We start from the raw sequence: 20,154 nt of genomic DNA, 5'->3' as shown, positions 1-20,154 counted from the left end.
AATTCAATGCATAATCAGCCAAAGTCCGCATATTTATGCGGGGGGCGTATTTTTTGAAATACGCCGCATAAATTGCCGATTTCCGCGCAAAATATGCGGGGCTTGTGTGATTTCATAATCCCCGCATTTACTTTGCAAAAAAGTCACATAATATATCTTAGCAGGAAGTTGAAAAATGTTGTGTTTACTTCACACAAGAGCAGCCATTTTCCCCTGTTGCCATGGGAACGTTATGAAGTGACGCAATTACGCGACATGAACATCATTGAATCTCTTAAGTTGGTATCCAATAAGAAAGCTATCTTAATATCTGATGTTTAACTACTCCTGCTGTCTATATTATTAACGATTTTTGAAAGTTTGTCTCTTTTGTATCTTTTATTTCCCTCTGTTTAGACTATTACTTTTATTTGTAATTTCATATTATATTATTTATATATATTTTTGTATCTTATTTGTTTACGTATTGCGATGACTGAATATCTGTAAACTATTTTTTGAAATAAAGGGGAATCAATTTTTTTCTCTTTTTCATCAAACCACAGTTTTTGCAAGTTCCCGCAATTTATCACATAAAATTGCATAAATATCCTGCATATTTCATCGCATTTTTTAAGAAAACGTGCCGCATAATCAAGGATTTTTGCCCGCAACAATCACAAAAAAACTGCGCATTTTTCTGGAAGGACTGATATAATCTTCAAACACAATGCATCTTTGACAAATAACAGCATTTTCAAGATGATTGTCTTAAAACAAGTCCCTATATCTCTTACAAATAACAGCAACTTAAATTAATTATGAGATGTCAAAAAACAAACAAGATGTTTCCAATAGGGGCGATTCCAGGGTCAGAGCTTTAACGGTGCCTGGCACCCTTTTAATATTATTTGATATTATTCTACCGTGCTAATTGGCATTTTAACATCTTTTTTTGGAGCATCATGGAATGGGGAAACACTGAATTATGTAACTGAGCCACAGGGCCTTTACTACAAGGTAAAGGTGGTATTACAAATGAAATCACATATGTATCTATGGATAAGCAGACAGTTTTCAAAATGCTGTATCAATAACTTTTGAAAAATAAGCATTTATGCAATTTTGACAAATGGCTGACAAGCCCTATTTTCTGAAAACGGCTCTGAATTGTTTTCCTGAATGATCTAGGCGTCTAGATCTGCGATAGTCCCAGAGCAGAACTCCTTAGCTCACAATAGATTAACACAGACTTATTTTATTTTTACATTTATTTTTTAGGGGTGCCGGGATCAAGTTTAGGGGGCTTCAGCACCCCGCTAAGAAAAGAAATCAGAAATATGGGTTTCTTAACAACCAAATTGCCCCAAAATAACTTGGATGCATGCATGTACGTTGTATGGAACCCATACATCATATACATCCATGTTCTTCACAGGTAAGATTAATGATAACTTCCACTGAATTTAATTTCATGGCTTTTGAAAAATAAAAAAAACATGTTTAAATGGTTTCCAAACAGCGTCCTGAATAAACTTTGACATAAACCAGTCTGTGATTCACTCAACATCCTCTGATCTTAACTATTCTATTAGTCAAATAATTAATAATGTCTGCTTTTTTTCAAACTCAAAAATTAGGTATAATGTAATTTTATTAGGTTTATCGACCGTGGGACAAAATCGTTGAAAAAAGCGTCAAAAAAGTAAAAAAAAAAAAAAGACAAAAAAACAACGCATTTTTCAATTTTGACCCAGAATGACAAGTTGGTGGACGACGGTGAAGACAGTACGAGGGTTAAATGCGTGCGTTGACGGTGTTTTTTTGGTCCTCCTTAACTTGGGATCCTGAGACATGCTACCTTTTCTTCACTGTTTGGAACACACCTGTTGGATTTTAGGGTTTAGCACTCCATCATCGAAGAGCAACCTCTTTTTTTTTTCAACTGGGTATTCATCTGACTCCATGCATTTTTGAATTTATGGATACCAACTTCTGTCTAACAGAGTCCCTTCGTTTAGATACAACAGGCTTAAGAACTCTTTTATACATCAGTCTATCAAAACCCAAATCAGTTCGCTGCCGATTAAGATCGGGATCCGAGGATGTCACAAAATATGTTTCGTTGGCCATGGCTGTTGATATGTCTTCATTTATGGACTGTATATGTGTCATTGCTGTCTAGTTGTGTGTGTATTTTTCTTTTTTATTCCTTCTTTTGAGGGGCGATGCTCGGTAACGCCAAATACATTTCGGTTTGAACTGACAATAAAGTGCTATTGTATCGATCATTTGTGCTCAGACGACTTTATTTTTTTGATTTTTGATTTACTATTTGAATCATATTTAAACTAAGACTTTGGTAAACTCATTTCAAGCACCGAAACAATTCGTACAACACACCCTAAGTTAGGGTTTGTTTTCAAAAGAGATTTGAGGAATTTCATAAAGCCAACATCAGCGCCAAATTATCTCTTTACACATTGATCTTGGAATGTAACTAAGTACATTTACTCCAGTACTGTACCTGAGTCCAAATGTTGAGGTACTTGTACTTTACTTGAGTCTTTTCTTTTCATGCCACTTTCTACTTCTACTCTACTACATTTCAGAGAGAAATATTGTACTTTTTACTCCACTACATTCATCTGTTACAGCTTTAGTTACTAGTTACTTTAGTTACTCCACTACATTCATCTGTTACAGCTTTAGTTACTAGTTACTTTAGTTACTGCACTACATTAATCTGTTACAGCTTTAGTTACTAGTTACTTTAGTTACTGCACTACATTCATCTGTTACAGCTATAGTTACTAGCACTTTAGTTACTCCACTACATTTACCTGACAGCTTTAGTTACTAGTTGCTTTAGTTACTCCACTACATTCACCTGACAGCTTTAGGTACTAGTTACTTTACACATTAGGATTCCTGCACACAGAACACATGTAGTTTATAAAATCTGATGTTTGATTCTAAAGTAAACTAGCCGACAATATAACGACTACAAGTCCAGCTGAGATGATGAGACCATTAAACACACAACTGGTTGGATCCTTTACTCTTTCTACAATGGGGGGAGAGTTTGGCCCTCTACAATAAAAGTTGATTATACTAATGCTAAAAGAGCACTTAGTTAGTTGGATGATACTTACATACTTTTACTTAAGTCACATTTTCAATGCAGGACTTTAACTTAACTTATTTAGAGTGTGGTATTAGTACTTTTACTTAAGCAAATGATCGGAATACTTCTTCCACCGCTGAGAGACAGAAGGGCCATGAATTTGAGAAAAAAAGAGAGATTTGGATGTTTATATGCAGCCAAAATAAGATAAAACTATATTGTCTGTTCATATAGAACATGTTCTTGCCTCGTCTGCTCCAACAATCAACAGATAACATTAAAAACACACAAAATGACACACAAGCACCCCACCCACCCACCCACACACACACACACACACACACACACACACACACACACACACACACACACACACACACACACACACACACACACACACACACACACACACACACACACCCCAAATCCAAACATGTAATATCTATGGATCTGAACTATAACAGGAGATTAGGTTTAAGCTCCTGTCCCGCATTACACATAACAAAAGCAAGGAGGTCAAAGGTCAAAGCAACACCAAACTGATGTGGCGACAAGTGAAACATATGACCCTAACATTGGATGTCTTTGGCCCGGAGGAGCCAAAAGCTGATCATTTGTGCCAACACTCTTAATTGTTTGCACAAACATCTCAGACTCTATTTTTTCAAGATGAACAATGATTCTGCTTCTCCCTCTAGAGTGGATATCTTTACAGGCTCATCAATCAACTTCAAAACAAGAGTTCCATCCAGCATGGGAAACCCTTAACTCCCAAAGTGAAAAACTGAGAATAAAATCCATTATCATTTAAAGTGTGGGTTAGCCCCAGAAAATCTCAGCAACACGTAGACTGCAGTACCTCATCTTCATGTGTTGGGCGGCGATGCTTTTCTCAGCGGTTGCATCACGCGTGCCTCTGACATAATGACATCTCTCAGACATGAAGTAAGAGGGGAGGTTTTATATTTTGGGGGGGTAAAACGCCACATCACGATGACTCAGACTTGCCCGCAGCACAAATAATCTGTGACGTAAAATAATGTATTTTCTAAATTATTCAATTTTTTTTGCAGTAGTTAGGGCTAGGCATCGTTTTGAGATGCCCAGAGAGAAAAACAAGACGCTGAGGGCAAGTTCACCGACGGTCGGCTACCGCTGACCTGACGGAGCACCATGCGGAGCGCCGTAGCCGTAGTCCCAGAGCTCTGCAGCAGCCTGAACACATCCACTAACTGCTGCTGATACGACCGAGCTGTGGCGGAGCTCTGTAGCGGCTTAAACAAACAGATTTGTTGTCCATATTTAATGCTGGCCTCTAGACTTTATCCTTTCACTATTGGATTTATTTGCACTACCACCATGACACCCCCTCTCGTAGAGCACCTTACCATGCAGACTGACTCACAGGGTCAGTCTCCGCCCTGTCACTGCAGGCCTCTCATGCTTATACATCCCTCAGTACATTCATGGGGATTTTTTATTTAGTATCTTTTCTTTTATTGTCCATATTATTCATGTGGTTTATGTTATGTTTATGATGTATGTGTATGTTGTGTGTGATGTCTTTAAGCTACTGGGACCTTGACTTTCCCCTTGGGGATCAATGAAGTATCTATCTATCTATCTATCTATCTATCTATCTATCTATCTATCTATCTAGCTGTAGGAGTCGGTAGGATTGGGCAGCGAGAACCGGTTCCGATTGAACCCGTTTCTTTACTGGAACCTTTTGGAATCCGATCATCGGTTCCACGGAGCACAGGAAGCGGGGCTCTAAAGCGGGGCTCTATTTTATGTTGACAAAGGCCACCATTGAACATGCCACATGTATGTTTAACACTAAACATGATTCATGAAATCATGCCCACAATTATTATTTTAATAGTATTAACAGTAGTAGTAATAGCTTAGTATTCGATGCACTAAAAAGGTTAAGTATAAAGGCTTTAGGCCGCCCTACACATTATTGTATTGTAAGTTCAATATGCAACTTCATTTTACAATAGTCTCTCTCTCAGGGGTCCTTGCCTTAAAAAACCTTGAAGACCCCTGATGTAGAGAATCAAACCAAGCTGGAGCGAGCAGAAAGTGGGTCTCGGGGGGGAAAAATTGCCTTCCACAATTCCAAACAGCTGCCAAGTGGCTGCGGCCCGGCCTCTGGAGTGTTCAACCCTCAGCATACAGTTTGTGCTTCAGCCCTGAAAATAAAGCAACGTTTGCCTCTTTAATTAAAATAACGCGTGCTGCTGTCTCATCTCGACGCTTTGTTTGTGGCTGTGACATCAAAAAACTTGATATCTCTCGGCGGGGTTTTGGCTCTGTGATAGCCACCGCGAGAGAGCCTCGACGACGCAGCGGCTCCGGAGATTGATGGACAATTAAAGAACGAGAGAGGCGAAGGCTCAAAACTCCTCAAACACGCAAAATGAATTAGGTTTACATTTGCCGAGAGCAAGAAGGAGAGAGAGAGAGAGAGAGAGAGAGAGAGAGAGAGAGAGAACTCTCTTTTCTGAGCATTTCTGATCTCTCTCAGTTGAACAAGGAAGCGGAGGAGAACAAGATTGCTGCATACCAGATTGCTGCAGACAGAAACAAATGCTTACACCCAAAAAAAAAAGTATTGATTTTTTGATGTTGTTCTTGTTAGCCGCAAACTGTGCAGAGGCTTCTACAAATGACCACTTATTCGACGGAGACTCTTACAAGAAAGAGACAAACATAACATGTTTTCCTGCAGAGAGGGGTCAGATGCTGCGTGGCTTCCAAAGGAACACGTTGGGAGAGATGACTGAATACAAATACTGAATACTCTTCTTTTTTTTTTTTTTTTGTACCACCAGACACACAAGTAGTAGCTTTCATTCTACCTCATATGTCTTATTGTGCTTTTGATTTCTGCCCTCTCACAATGTGCATGTGTGTATATAGATTTAATGTTTTTTTTACCAACAACGTTTATATTTGTCTCTTTTATTCACTCACTTTTAGCTGCATCACATCAGTGTTTTCCATTGGCTTGCAGTGTTATTGCATTCATATTTATACATACAGGAGTGGAGCGGAGTTTGCTTCCCAGGGGAAAACTAAAGACTTTCACCCAGGAAATACGTGGTCCTCGGGAGTGTTTTAATCCAAACCACAATCTTTTCCTAAACTGTGCTCTGAACCCGGCTCAAAGTCACCAATTGTCGGGTAGCTGAACCACCAGCTACCGCTGACCTGACGGAGCACCATGCGGAGCGCCGTAGCCGTAGTCCCAGAGCTCTGCAGCAGCCTGAACACATCCACTAACTGCTGCTGATACGACCGAGCTGTGGCGGAGCTCTGTAGCGGCTTAAACAAACAGATTTGTTGTCCATATTTAATGCTGGCCTCTAGACTTTATCCTTTCACTATTGGATTTATTTGCACTACCACCATGACACCCCCTCTCGTAGAGCACCTTACCATGCAGACTGACTCACAGGTTCAGTCTCCGCCCTGTCACTGCAGGCCTCTCATGCTTATACATCCCTCAGTACATTCATGGGGATTTTTTATTTAGTATCTTTTCTTTTATTGTCCATATTATTCATGTGGTTTATGTTATGTTTATGATGTATGTGTATGTTGTGTGTGATGTCTTTAAGCTACTGGGACCTTGACTTTCCCCTTGGGAATCAATAAAGTATCTATCTATCTATCTATCTATCTATCTATCTATCTATCTATCTATCAGCTAGCAACTGCCCCACTCAGCGTCATGGAGCTTGTAGCCAGCCGGCGTCATGTGACCAGCCGGCGGTCTCCTAGTTTGGTAAAATATCATACGTTTGGGTGTGCATACATTTTTGTACGATATCACACGGACCCGTTCATGAGAATGCGTTGACCCCTTTGATACAAATGCAGACAGACTTAATTGTACAATTATTTTCACAAGATGAAAGGATAAAAAGATATCTTTTAATAATTTGCTGTTTGGTTTCTGTTAATACAGACTTTTTCTATTTTACTTGTTTGCCTTCATTTGACAGAAAACAGGAAAGAGAGATTATGTGCTACATGGTATGCATTTTAAATGCTCGGCGATGACTTGCCGAGATTCTTTATTGGCTGATTAATGAGAGCGAGGGAATGGTCAGTAGTTCTACTAATCACCAAAAACAAGTCCCGCACATTTACTGTACTTGACAAATAAAAATGCTTTTTTGAAGGGGACTCTCGATAGATCCCACGAGAAAAACTTTTCCCTCTGACAAGAAGGAAGAAGAGAAGAAAAAAAAAAAAAGACGACTTATCGCTCGCTGAAATTAATAATTGACGGCGTTCTCCGATGAATAATGAATCAAACATTTGAATAATTGTTGTAGCTCTAATCTCGACAGACATTTGCATATCGGCACGCTCTTAATATCTGCCTCTGTATATGAGTTTACACCCTCTCAGGACACAGAGATAGAATTAACAAAGATCTGACTTACATGTGCAGGAACCTTGTCCGGCTCACCGAGATTTTCCACTCAGTCAGATCTCTCGACACGAAGCGCGCATCAGCTGGTAGGACGTGCTGCCCGGAGACTGTGTTTGGGTAGAAAAACAAGATCTGCAATCACATGTAATAGTGCAACATATGCAGATACATGGACAGACAGCAATAGATGTCATGGTGATTCTATTTAGAGGAACATTATCACAATTTCAGATAGGGACCCTGGTCGTTTTTCTTGGCCGTCTGCAGATTATGTGTATCTGCGTTTTGTTTGCGTGATAACAGATAGTTAATGAATTAAAAAGTGGTCTACTTTGGCTCGGCTCCAGCTCTGTGTCTGTCCCTCTGCTTCGGTTTCACTCGGAGTCTGACTTCATGTCCCCCCCCCCACACGCACACACAACACTATCTGACTCTCTGTTACTGGGTATTGTGTTGAAAGTTCCTCATTTATCAAATAATTGCTTAAAGCATTTAAACAAAGTTTGGTGTTGGGAGTTTGTAACATTCCAAAATCTTAATTTAGATTTTAATTTTCACTGTAAATGCATATCGGTTCTAAATATCGGTTTCATTCACTACTAATAATCAGTATCAGCCTTGAAAAACCGGCCTTGAGTTGTTGCAGAGCCAAATGGCAGCAAAAGGTAGCTGGATTTGGAGGACTTCGTTACCTAGAAATCACGTAATCCGACATGCTAGGGATGTATTTCCTTTTTACAAGAAAAACAAAAGCAAGAATGACAAAAGTCATACCTGTCTCACAGGCACAATTTATTTATTAAGTTTTCATTTGTTGGCATGTTATTAAAAAACAACAACTTAGTAACTCTAGGCCCAAAGATCCGTTTATAAAATTTTGGTGATCCTTCTTCTATTTATTATATCAAATAGTATATATCAGCGAAAAAAAAAACATAAAAAAAGGGGGAAAAAATGTCAAAAACGTTGAAAAATCGGGAATAAAAAAACGTCCAAATAATCATGACGCTGGAAAAAAAAAAGGTACCGTTGGGTACTGGTACCAAATTGCATGTGACGGTAACCATATCTGTAGAAAAGTTGAGCAGGAAACACAGAAAACTTAAATATATACTGCTTAAAAGTTCAAAGAGAGTTGATTAAATGTTATTTTTTTCATTGCCAATCGTTCCGGACCTCCGACCTGGATTCAGATGCGGACCTTTGAGTGATACGTTTGAGAAGCCCTGGTGTATATTAAATATATAGTTCTGAACCATGACTCATTTAAGATGAAAATATCAGCGATAGGAATGCTTCTAAGTTTCTTTGCTACCAATTTGCTGTGCCAAATACATTTTAAAAGTGAATGTGATTGCTGGTGATTCTTACTACTCGCTAGAGTTGTCACTCTTAATGCTATGTCATCTTGTCATTGACTTTACTTTGGCATTGTTTTCCATGGCGGCCACACGGAATCTTCACACATTCCGTGCCACTGCCACGTAATGCACTGTTAACAGTTTGTGATGATTTCACGGAATTCTGTGAGACCAGGCTGAAATGATATTTGCTCATAAAAGAAACGTAAAAAGTTGTATATAACAAAAAGAAATGGGAAAGCTGGTGTCTATGCACTCTGTAACGATCCAGCTTCACCGTCAGTCACTGAGCTTTGCAACATCTCTTAACAATGGGCGAGAAAGCACAGCGCACCATACAAATAATCAGCACAAAGACAACAAACTGACTTCCAAGACTTGATGGAACTGCCTCCAAACTTGGCTACAAGAAGAGTGTTTGTGTGTCTGTCCAAAAACCATCCCTAACTACAAACTAAATGGCAGCAAACTAATGTTTTTTTTTTTTTCACCTACTGTTGCAGAAGTTTTGCAGAGAGGTCAGCTTTGAACTCTTCGCCTCTTTGATAAGACTCCAGAGTTGTTGTTTTTTTGGCAGTTTGCGGTTTCAAATGTTTGCATTATTTTTCAGCGCCGCCTCAGACAAACATATCTTTTTCATCCGCCGCTCAAGTTTATGGCCCTGTAGGACTCAGAGAAAGTCAGTTAACGCTCCACTGCGTGCACTGTATACCCCCACTGCTCATTTTTAGACATACCATCCTTTCCTGCATTGTCATCCGTGGCGTTTGTTATCTTGACACTGAAAAGGATTTTGGGGGAATGTTGATATAAGCTGGTGCAGGAAGCAAATTGCTGTTGTGTTTACCACTTCCTGCCATCTTTTTTTCCTTACCGAGTAAAGCTATCACTCTCACCTCTCGCTCTTGACGCATTTTTTTCTTTGCAGCCACCTAAAAACACAGAGTGCATGTGTGTGTGTGTGTGTGTGTGTGTGTGTGTGTGTGTGTGTTGAGAGGGGAGTGGATGATTCGTCTTTTGAACCTGGCGTGCTTGTTGTCAAAAGCTGCCCGGATTGAAGAGACTGTTGGCCACAATTGACTGCGACAATTAGGGCACGATCACAGTCCCCGAGTGGAGCACTTAAAGGCTAATTTACATGTCACTTTCACGAATTAAAAAAAAAAATAGCAAGAGAAAAGATATTCCGCTTTTGCTCACCATCCCTCCCACCTTCTCTTTTTCTGTCCGTCTATCTGCCCTCTCTCTGTATTTTTTTTTATTCCTCCATGCCTTGTAAACTGTAATTTGTACACTGCTTAGGGGAACCTGGCAGAAGAGAGGCGACCGGCATTTCCATTTGAAAAGAGGCAATCACCAGGCCACTGCTGAGCCTATTGTCCGGTGGCGGTGGTGGTGGTGGTGGTGATGGGGGGGCGGCAGCAATTTACAGGCAAAGGAGTTAACCTTCTGGCAAGGTATATTACACCCAAGGTTTACACCTGTGTAAGTGTACGTCTTGTGTTTGCTGATACGCTGGCCCGATATCAAAAGTTTCAAGTCAAATATTTGATTTATGGATTGAAAGATCCTGATATGACTGGCAGTTTCAACGTCCATTCTTCTCAGCGCCATATAAAGCTCAGTTCGGACCAAAGATTCGCGACGAGGCGAGTGTAAACTTGCAGCTACACGATCTGCAGCGTTCTGAAAGCTGACAGTTCACACCAACGAGAAGAGACGAGACGCTGGATCATCTCCATAGCAACGACTCTTTGTACTTCCGTCTTAACTTCTGACTTTCAGGCTTTTTTTGTAGCTGGATATATCTTTTGTCGCATCTAAATACGATCGTGGATAGCGTTAGTGATAGTGAAATACGAGACTATTCATCACCTAAATGAAATGGCTATCAGTTCATCATTGAAAACGCTCAGAGATTGGAAAAAAGCTGCACTCTGGACCAAACTAAAAACTTTAAAGGGAATACTGCGCTCACAAGATTTGGTCTGTGTTTTGGAATGCATCTCGATAATTTTGTGACGTCACATTGGGAGGATTTATGGGTACTGAAGTCCTCAAAATTCAGTGTTTAAACCTGGCAACTGCTTTTTTTTTTTTTTAGAAACAACACATGGTCTATGTTTAATCAGTTCAGTTGAATCAGTTATGGCCTCACTCATCTCAAACACACAGCCCTTCCCTCAGCACTTCCTCACGGGCTCAAGTTTGTCTGTGACAGGTGCAGAGTGTGTGTTTGTGCATGAAAGTGTGTGTAGTTGGGTGTGTGAAAGGAGCCCCCCCCCCCAACAACACACACACAGACTCCTGCTGTCCTTTCAAAGAGAACATAGAGGGGACAGAGTGTGTAGAGAAACAGCAGGTTGATGGGATAATGCCCATCATCTGTTGCACTGTGTCATTTCTGTGCTGCCATAACCTGCTTTTGTAACGGCCCTGTACACACACGCGCACACAACACACACATGCATGTAAACACACACACACACGCACGCACAGTTCTGTGTGTACACTTGTGTGTGAAGTGTGACAGACGTTAGAATACAATAGGATAGGAAGAGATGCGAGGTGGGAAATGTATTGATTGTACAAAAGATGGAGGAAAAACTGTTTTAAAAAGCCCACCCACATGTGTGCATCACATAGGTATGTGCGTTGTGTGAGAATAGGTGTGCGTGTAGGTGGTGTTCAGGCAAATGTCAGCCCAGAAAGGGCTTGCGGTGCGGCACAACCTGCTCACAATAATCATTGGAATAAATTTCCCCCCTCTGCTGTGAATGACCTAATCCAGATTTGATGGTCTTTATATCAGGCCTGTTTCATTATGCTGTAAACATACAACGGAGATAATCTTAATCTCCGTAATGCCACTGTAAACGAGAATAGCACTGCTGTTGCACTAAAACCACCCCTTGTTGTTTTGTTTTATTGCATCATTTCCCTGGCAACGATTCAAAGTTCACACTCGTTTTTGAGAGTTTTATATTCGAACCAGCGTACTTTTTTCCTAAAATCCTGGAAAACAACACTTTTTGTACATACTTGAGTTACTGATACGAGTATCAAATTGAATGTAGGTTACTAATCCCAACGATTGAGCCTTTAATTAATTGCACAGTTTTGTAATAAGGCTGGGAGGATTAGTGTGTGGACAGGTGGGCAGATTTAAACCTCACTGGGCCGGACACATGTTGAGACTGAGGGGAAGCCATCATCCCAAACAAAGAGGGATTTTTTTTTAGTCCATGGAAATACTCCAAATGTCTGTGTATGTGCTACAAAAATGCTTCTACTGCATGTGAGCTCGAATGATCCATGTGCTGCAGCAAAGTGTCATTTTACAAAAGGCATTAACATAATAAAAGGTTCCCCATAGAACCAAGGTCAGATTGTTTTTTGATGGACAATGTTGGGGATGTAATATTTGTTCTTGAAAAGGTTTTACATACTACCACTGCTACAAATGGTTACCATTGTTACAAAGTGTATCTTTACCATGTTACAGAGATACACAGCTACTAGAGGCTATCCTAGCCGATAACATTAATCCCCCTGTCTCTTTTTCCCTCCATGTTGCATTTAAATATATATTTTGGGGCTTTTATGGCTAATATTTAATTGATAGAATAGCTTGAAGACAGGAAGGGGGAGAGAGATGGGGGACGACACGCAGCAAAGGGACCGTAGGTCAGATTCGGTCCGAGGATGCGGCCCACATGGGGCGCACACTACAATGGGCGAGCCAGAGGTCACCCCTATATGATGCATTTAACGTGGGAATGGGAGTAAACTTGCCTGGATGAGTGTAAGTGTTTTTTACTTCTAGAGGGGTTTGTGCTGTGTTAATCTGACTCACCAAGACACTGCACGCGTTAGCGTCTGAAGCCTGGCCTGCAGGAGTCGGTCTCTCCTGCCGTCGGGTGGCTGCCGTTCCCCCATTTACGGCTCTGCGGTGTTGTAGTTCAGGTTTTCAAAAGGTGTATTTGCAAAAGTCTGTGTTGTGGGATAACAACAAAAGTCTTTCAGCGTCTTTGTCCTCACTAGTGTTCCAGTTATTTTAAGGCAGAAACCGTACCTTTACACCACCAGTCCAATGCACATTTAAGACTTGTCTCTTTGTGTATTTCACTTCTTCATTTTGGATTTATCAGCCTGACAGATATATCAGTCAAGCTCTTGTTTTTATAGACAGATGTCATTTTTTATTATTGAAAAATCGTAGTATGTTGAAAAAAGTAAAAAAAAAAAAAAAATAATATTATAATACGTCGTAAACACAAGTAAACACTTGCAAGTACACACTTACAAGTACATACTTGTAAGTATGTACAAGGTCAGCAAGTACACGCTTAGTGTTCTCTGTGTAGAAACATCTGGCGTGCAGCCGTCTGCTTCAGGCTCTGCGTGACTGCTTCCAGCCGGAAACAATCTCCTACACACCTGCAAATCTATATCACCATCACACAAACACCCCCCCACCTTATGTCACTTTTCAGCATTTACCCAGTCAGCTCACTACTCAAAAGACACTAAACTGATATTATAACAACCATGTTTAAATGTATATACTCCACTTTCACAGTGCAAAAAGTTCTCAATTGCACAGTAATTAAATAGTTCCACATATCTTAGCTCATAGCTGATTGACTTTCACTTATAACAGAGAAATCATGCTTTATTATACATACTATACAATATACACGAGCCTCAGTGACCATTGCATACCTGAGCCATAGCAAATTCAGAATACCTTGTTGTTGCAGATAGGAACAAAACACAACAATCAAGGATCTACACAGTGTAATATTTACCCCCCCACACCCACCTGCTCCGTTAGCAGTGCCAACAGCCCAATTTAACGCTCTTTGACTGGATGTTTCTAACCAAAATGATCCGTTGGAGTCATGGTATTTTGCAGTGATGGTTCAACTGGGAGAGGTTCATGCCCATCCAAGCCTCGGAAGTGCTCTGACAGTCTCCGTAAAGAAAATAAACAGGGTTTTTTCTTTTAAGTACTTTTGAAATAACTCTATCTCCCCCCCCCTCCCTCCCCCTTCCACAACCTCTACAGAGAACAGCCTACGCACCTCCAGTTAGAAAATGGGAATAAGATAGGAAGAAATGGTAAAATTTGATAAAATATGGCAATATTGCAAAAACAATTTGAAGCTCAGCACAATAAATAGTGGACAAACTGGCAAATGAATTGGGGAATACTGGCAAATGAATAATGATGTAGGCTGGACACGATTCAGCTGATGAATGGTGCAAAATGACTTCATAACAGCCGAGCGGACATTTTAGATGTCCTGAAATTTGGCAAATATTTGTCCAATTCAACCGTCGGTGAGAGCACCTGCTGACCTCCCTTCTGCATAGCAAATACCAGCTCCTATTCGTATAAAAAGTTCATGCATGAAAGTGATGTAAGCAGCTGGTTCCCACCTTTAGTGGTTCTACCCAAAGAGCAAAAACATGCATACATAGACCTCTGCAGCACACTGATTAATTAATAATCCAAATTTGCAAAGTAACAAGGATCTAAAGCTTTAAAATACATGTAAAGAGTACGATAATTGCCTCTGAAATTAATAGAAGTATAAAGTAGCATTGAATACATATGCTCAAGTTCCTCAAAATTATAATACATCCACTGAAGTTATTTGTATTTAAGTTGAACTCCAAAAAAATGACTGACTTCACTTCAGTCATAAAACATGTTCACACATTTTATCCTTAAAGCTTATTTCAGCTGATAAACAATATCACTTTCAACAAGAAGCTTTAATGCGATTTGACTTCCATGCCAGTCATCACTTTCTAAGTGGTGTTAATTTTGTTAAATAGTGGATGTCTCATTTTTGGAATGAAACTCTTCATTTATCTCCAAATGTCAATTCAATTCAAATATAATCAAATCTATCTCAATGAATAAAACATTGTGGGTAGCACGTTGGGTGAGCTTTCACTGCTGAGAGTGTGCCGTGTTTGGGGTCTGTCTCTCTCTCTCATTATAAGCAGCCTTGAGCATTATAGCAACCCTCTCTCTCCTTCCCCACACACACACACACTCATGTTTGCCAAGCTCTGTGCTAGTTGTAAGCGGCCCCAAAACAGTTTCACAGTACAGTTAGGGTCTGAACTTGTGCTAGTGATACGATGGCGCAGCATGGCCGAGCCGCCTGCTCCACACTGTAACAGCAAACCATAGACACTCAGAACCCCCACCACCGCGCTGGCTGCAGAGGTTAATAAAGAACTGCCGTTTGATATCAGACAAACACCAAGACCTTAGCTGTGTTCCAAACCGTTCCCTTCATCCACTCACTCACTATTCCCTATAGAGTGTTTATTAAATAGCTAACTATACAGGGAAAGACCAAACCAGATTTCGGACACTACACTGAAAACATTGTTGCGTTAGTAGATGTGCCGGTTATTTATGTGACGAAGGCGGGCGTGCCCAGCATCATGTAAACAAACAGATAATACGTCCCTAGTCTCGCATGTCCAGACCTTCTTCCACAGCGCTGCGGACGACGGTCTGGCTAGTCCACACAATATCCTGGGATAGGAGAAAAACGTGCTCTGGTTTATCGCCATTTCTTTAAACTAATTACAATCGTCTTGGGCGGTGCTAAGCTCCGGACGGAGCCACGGTGCCTCTGCTAAATAGTCTCAGGAAGGAACTTGTTTTGGTGGAACATGTGTACGCTCAAAAGTAGTTTTAGCTGTGCAACAGAAAACTCAGATTGGACAGATAGTCTAGCTAGCTGTCTGGATTTACCCTGCAGAGATCTGAGGAGCAGTTCACCATAGTCCTCACAAATCCACCGGAGGAGACTAGGGAACGACCAAACGAGGATTTCGGACACTCACTGAAAACATTGTTGTGTCAGTAGATGCGCCGGTTATTTGTGACGGATAATGTAAACAAACCAAAACAAAAATGACTTCCAATATGTCCCTGAAGCAAACTCAGGAGAATATTAAAGGTTGTATATTATATATGTTACATGTTACATTTTCACTGTTTAGAAACTAAAGCCCGCTCCATTTTTTCCTTTTCAGTTTCCGCAGCTGCTTCTGCTTCTTCTTCTCCTCCGGGAAAACACAGCGGAGAATTTAGGGTATATCTTATGTACACTCAAATTAGCTGTGAATTGTGGGTATTTTACAATGGACTGCATAGTGAATGAAATTAACCGCGGAGAATTTGAACACCACTACAGAATGGAGAACACACTATAGATTGCACTGTTTCCGTGATAGGGAACGGCTTCCAACACAGCTTATATTTCTCCTTTGAAGGAAAGTCAGGTCAGAGCAGCATCGATGTTATAAACAGGTTTTAAACCAGTCGCAAAAACATTTGTATCCAGCATTAGCGGAAATTCGGTGGTGGAATAAAGGTGAAAGATTATGTTTTTCTACCATTAAAGGATTATTTGATAAAAGCATGAATTGCGTCTTATGCAATGTCCATGTGCTCATCATGTTAAACTGTTACTGCCACCTAAGTACTTGCAGGTACACATTTGATCTACAGTACACATATTATCTTACTTTTAGATTTAGAGAGAGTTTGATTTCAAAAATGGGCTTCTTCCTCAACTTCATTTATCCGAGTTGTTGTTTCCTTGAAGATTTGTCAAGCAAGTGTTCGGAAGACGACCAAATCATTTAAAGCTCCCATATTCTGCTTATTTTTAGGTTTAAACTCGGGGTCTCTACTAGAACATGTTTACATGTTTTAATGTTAAAAAAACAAAAAAAATTCTCATACTGTTTGTCTGAATATACCTGTCGTTCCCCTCTGCCTGAAACGTTTTTTTCGCCTGTCTCTTTAAGCGCCCCTCCAAAAAAAGCCCAGTCTGCTCTGATTGGTCAGTGTTTCTGGGTCTACTGCATCTGCCCTCTTGTAGTCTCTGCACTTTGCAGCCGGGAAATAACTGTAACAGCACTGTAGCGCCACTTTCTACCTAAATACAACAATACGGAAGTCCTGGCGGCTCGTTTAAAGGCACAGTATCTGAGTACATGCTGTGTGCATTTCTCTGTGGATTAAGTTTGGAAACTTATTTTTATTATAGTATTTATATAGCACCTCAACCTGCTTCATAAACAAAACAAAAAAAGACATTTCACTTTTCACAATATGAAACATTTAAAGGTCCCATGGCATGAAAATTTCACTTTATGAGGTTTTTTAACATTAATATGCGTTCCCCCAGCCTGCCTATGGTCCCCCAGTGGCTAGAAATGGTGATAGGTGTAAACCGAGCCCTGGGTATCCTGCTCTGCCTTTGAGAAAATGAAAGCTCAGATGGACCGATCTGGAATCTTCTCCTTATGAGGTCATAAGGAGCAAGGTTACCTCCCCTTTCTCTGCTTTGCCCGCCCAGAGAATTTGGCCCACCCATGAGAGAGAGAGAGACATCATGGCTTTCAAATGAGTAAAGTGGCAGTTGGTCAAGGCCAGACCCCACCCTCCACCTTGCCCCCCCCCTCCTCCTCCTCAATAGCTACAGACACAGAAAAGGCACATCCTAAGGAAAGCTCATTGTGGGACTGGCTCTAGTGGCTGTAATTCTGCACCAAGGCTGAATTTTGGGAAAGAGACTTCAGATACAGTATTAGGGGACCACTAAGGTCTATATAAAAGAGACTTCTTCAGGGGATACTATATAAAAGAGACTTCAGATACAGGGGACCACTAAGGTCTATATAAAAGAGTCTTCAGATACAGTATTAGGGGACCACTAAGGTCTATATAAAAGAGACTTCAGATACAGTATTAGGGGACCACTAAGGTCTATATAAAAGAGACTTCAGATACAGTATTAGGGGACCACTAAGGCCTATATAAAAGAGTCTTCAGATACAGTATTAGGGGACCACTAAGGTCTATATAAAAGAGACTTCAGATACAGTATTAGGGGACCACTAAGGTCTATATAAAAGAGACTTCAGATACAGTATTAGGGGACCACTAAGGTCTATATAAAAGAGACTTCAGATACATTATTAGGGGACCAATAAGGCCTATATAAAAGCATCCAAAGAGCACCATGTCATGGGACCTTTAAAAGAATGGGGGGAAGCTGCATACAAAGTGCATCTCATGCATCTTCCTGTCTTCTTGGTCTCTACGTGTTCAATATCTAAAAGACAAGTTTTTTGTTTTTACCAGTGTGATGAAAGGACTACTTCATAAAAGTACAGTCACTTTGGCAAATATTTGAGACATTGCAATAAAGAACCCCTACAGCCAGAAAACTAAACACAAAGCCTCCTGCAGACCAGACAGCAGGGGTTTTAATGCAGCGCCCCAATCAAATTCTGTCGCTTATTTTTTGGGGGCAAACGAGGGGGGAGAAGAGGGAGGAGCATTTGGGGTTTTGGTAGGGTAGTTGGGGTCCGTCTTTACAGAATTGTCTATCAATAGGTGCAGCCAGTGTCAGTAGTCCTTCTCATCAAACCGGGGCCTGACAAAGAGGCGGCGGCGCATGGGAAAGGGGCAGCAAGGTGAAACTAATGCCATGGATGTTTGATTCATCAGGGCCTCATTGTTGGCGGCCACGGCTGATTGTGAAGGTTCAGTCAAGCAAAAGGGGTGCGGAGTAATCAGTCGGATTTATGGTGCCGAGGGCCTCGGAGAGAGAGAGGCAAAAAAAAGAAAGAAAAAAAAGCCAGATAGAAGCTGTTTGCAGTGCAGCCGGAACAGGTCTGACATACACATACCTCATAGACAGAAAAACAGTGCACTGACTGACACCTTGCTTTGCTGAAATAATACAACACAATAAATACATGAAAACATTTAAAAATGTGTCTTTATGCAAGTTTTTGTAATACTTCCTGGGAAATCAAGTCCCACCTGGAAACTACGTAGTGTCAAATGTGAAGCTAACTTTTGCATGTAGACATGCGACTGTATGTGCACAGGCATCTATCTACAGAAAATAAATTCACTCATATATAACCTTCTCCACATAAACATGACTAAAAAAAAAGATTTAAAGGGACACTTCACCAAAAAAGAAATTCAGGTAGCATATAATGATGTTTTGAGAAAACCACTTAAAAGGCCTAGATGGTGTAGTGCTAGTGAAGGGAAGCGTGAAAAATAAATGTATCCGCCGACTTGATGCATGTATGAATTGATCCTATTGATCTTGGTCCTATGTAACATCGTTACATTCAGTACTGTTCGTTGTAAGTCTCAGATATGGAGACACAGGCACGAATCTATAAGAGTATAGATGAGGTATTTAAATATATATAAATATGTTTTTTAGATATTTTATATTCTGAAATTGTATTATGCCTCTGGGATTATTTAGTGTATTGTGCTTTCATTTTATTGGACCATAATAAAACTGTAATAAAAGTCTTAATATTCAATATAATTAAACAAGTGCAGGTAGTTGCGATAATACGCGCTTTTTCCCTCTCACCTTTTGTCTCTCCACTGTCAACTTTTTCTTTCACTTGTCCTGTCACCTTACTCCTTTACTTCCTTCACCATCTCCCTCCTTTCCTTAGTCTTTCAGTCATAATGTGGCACAATGCAATACTGCATTACTGTAAATACATTTTACTATTCTCTTTACTTATATTTATTTACTGTTTAGCTTTAGAGTGTTGTGTACTATTCCCCCCCCCCTTACTGCTGCAACAGTGTGAATTTCCCCGTAGTGGGCAATATAAAGGATTTTGAATCTCGGATCTCTGAATTTTTATCTTTGAATCCTTCTTCCTCCTTCCTTCTCACTCCTCTCCTGTCTCCCCCCCTCCTTTTCCCCCCTCCCTCCCTCCACTGTTCTGATTGGTCGTCGCAGAGAGAAGACAGATGTAGGGCGAACAGCAGCTAAGCCGTTGTACTCTTAAGCCTAATGTGGAAGTTTTATATGCAAAGAGGTGAAGCAGGGAGGGAGGAGGATGGAGTTTGAACTGATTAGGATAATTCCTGCTTTTAATACAGCTGTCCCTCCAGCTTAAGGTAAACCAAATGTTGCCATCGGAGATTAGTGTACCTTGCCTGGTTATTAGCAATCCCCCCCTCCTTTCTGCTGACTCCCTCTCACACACACACACACACACACACACACACACACACACACACACACACACACACACACACACACACACACACACACACACGTCAGAAATGTCTCTAAAGCCGCTCTCGCTGGCATTAATTTGAGAAAGAGAGAGGCGGGAAGGAGAAT

The 20,154-nt window shown here is 40.6% G+C and overlaps 1 protein-coding gene across 3 annotated transcripts in view; it reads right to left on the bottom strand.

The window, feature by feature from the left end:
• zeb2b (zinc finger E-box binding homeobox 2b) overlaps nucleotides 1–20,154 on the bottom strand; it is a 145,143-nt gene that overhangs the window by 98,595 nt on the left and 26,394 nt on the right. For all 3 annotated transcript variants that reach the window (XM_028571823.1, XM_028571825.1, XM_028571824.1), the window contains exons 4-5: nucleotides 12,777–12,913; nucleotides 7,570–7,666 (exon numbers count right to left, since the gene is read on the bottom strand). The gene's annotated coding sequence lies outside the window, so the exon portion shown is untranslated. The remainder of the gene's footprint in view (nucleotides 1–7,569; nucleotides 7,667–12,776; nucleotides 12,914–20,154) is intronic.

Source organism: Perca flavescens, chromosome 24 (genome assembly GCF_004354835.1).
Source record: "Perca flavescens isolate YP-PL-M2 chromosome 24, PFLA_1.0, whole genome shotgun sequence".
NCBI lineage: Eukaryota > Metazoa > Chordata > Actinopteri > Perciformes > Percidae > Perca > Perca flavescens.
The sequence above is the reverse complement of the archived record's forward strand: the minus strand, read 5'-3'. Positions and strand labels throughout refer to the sequence as shown.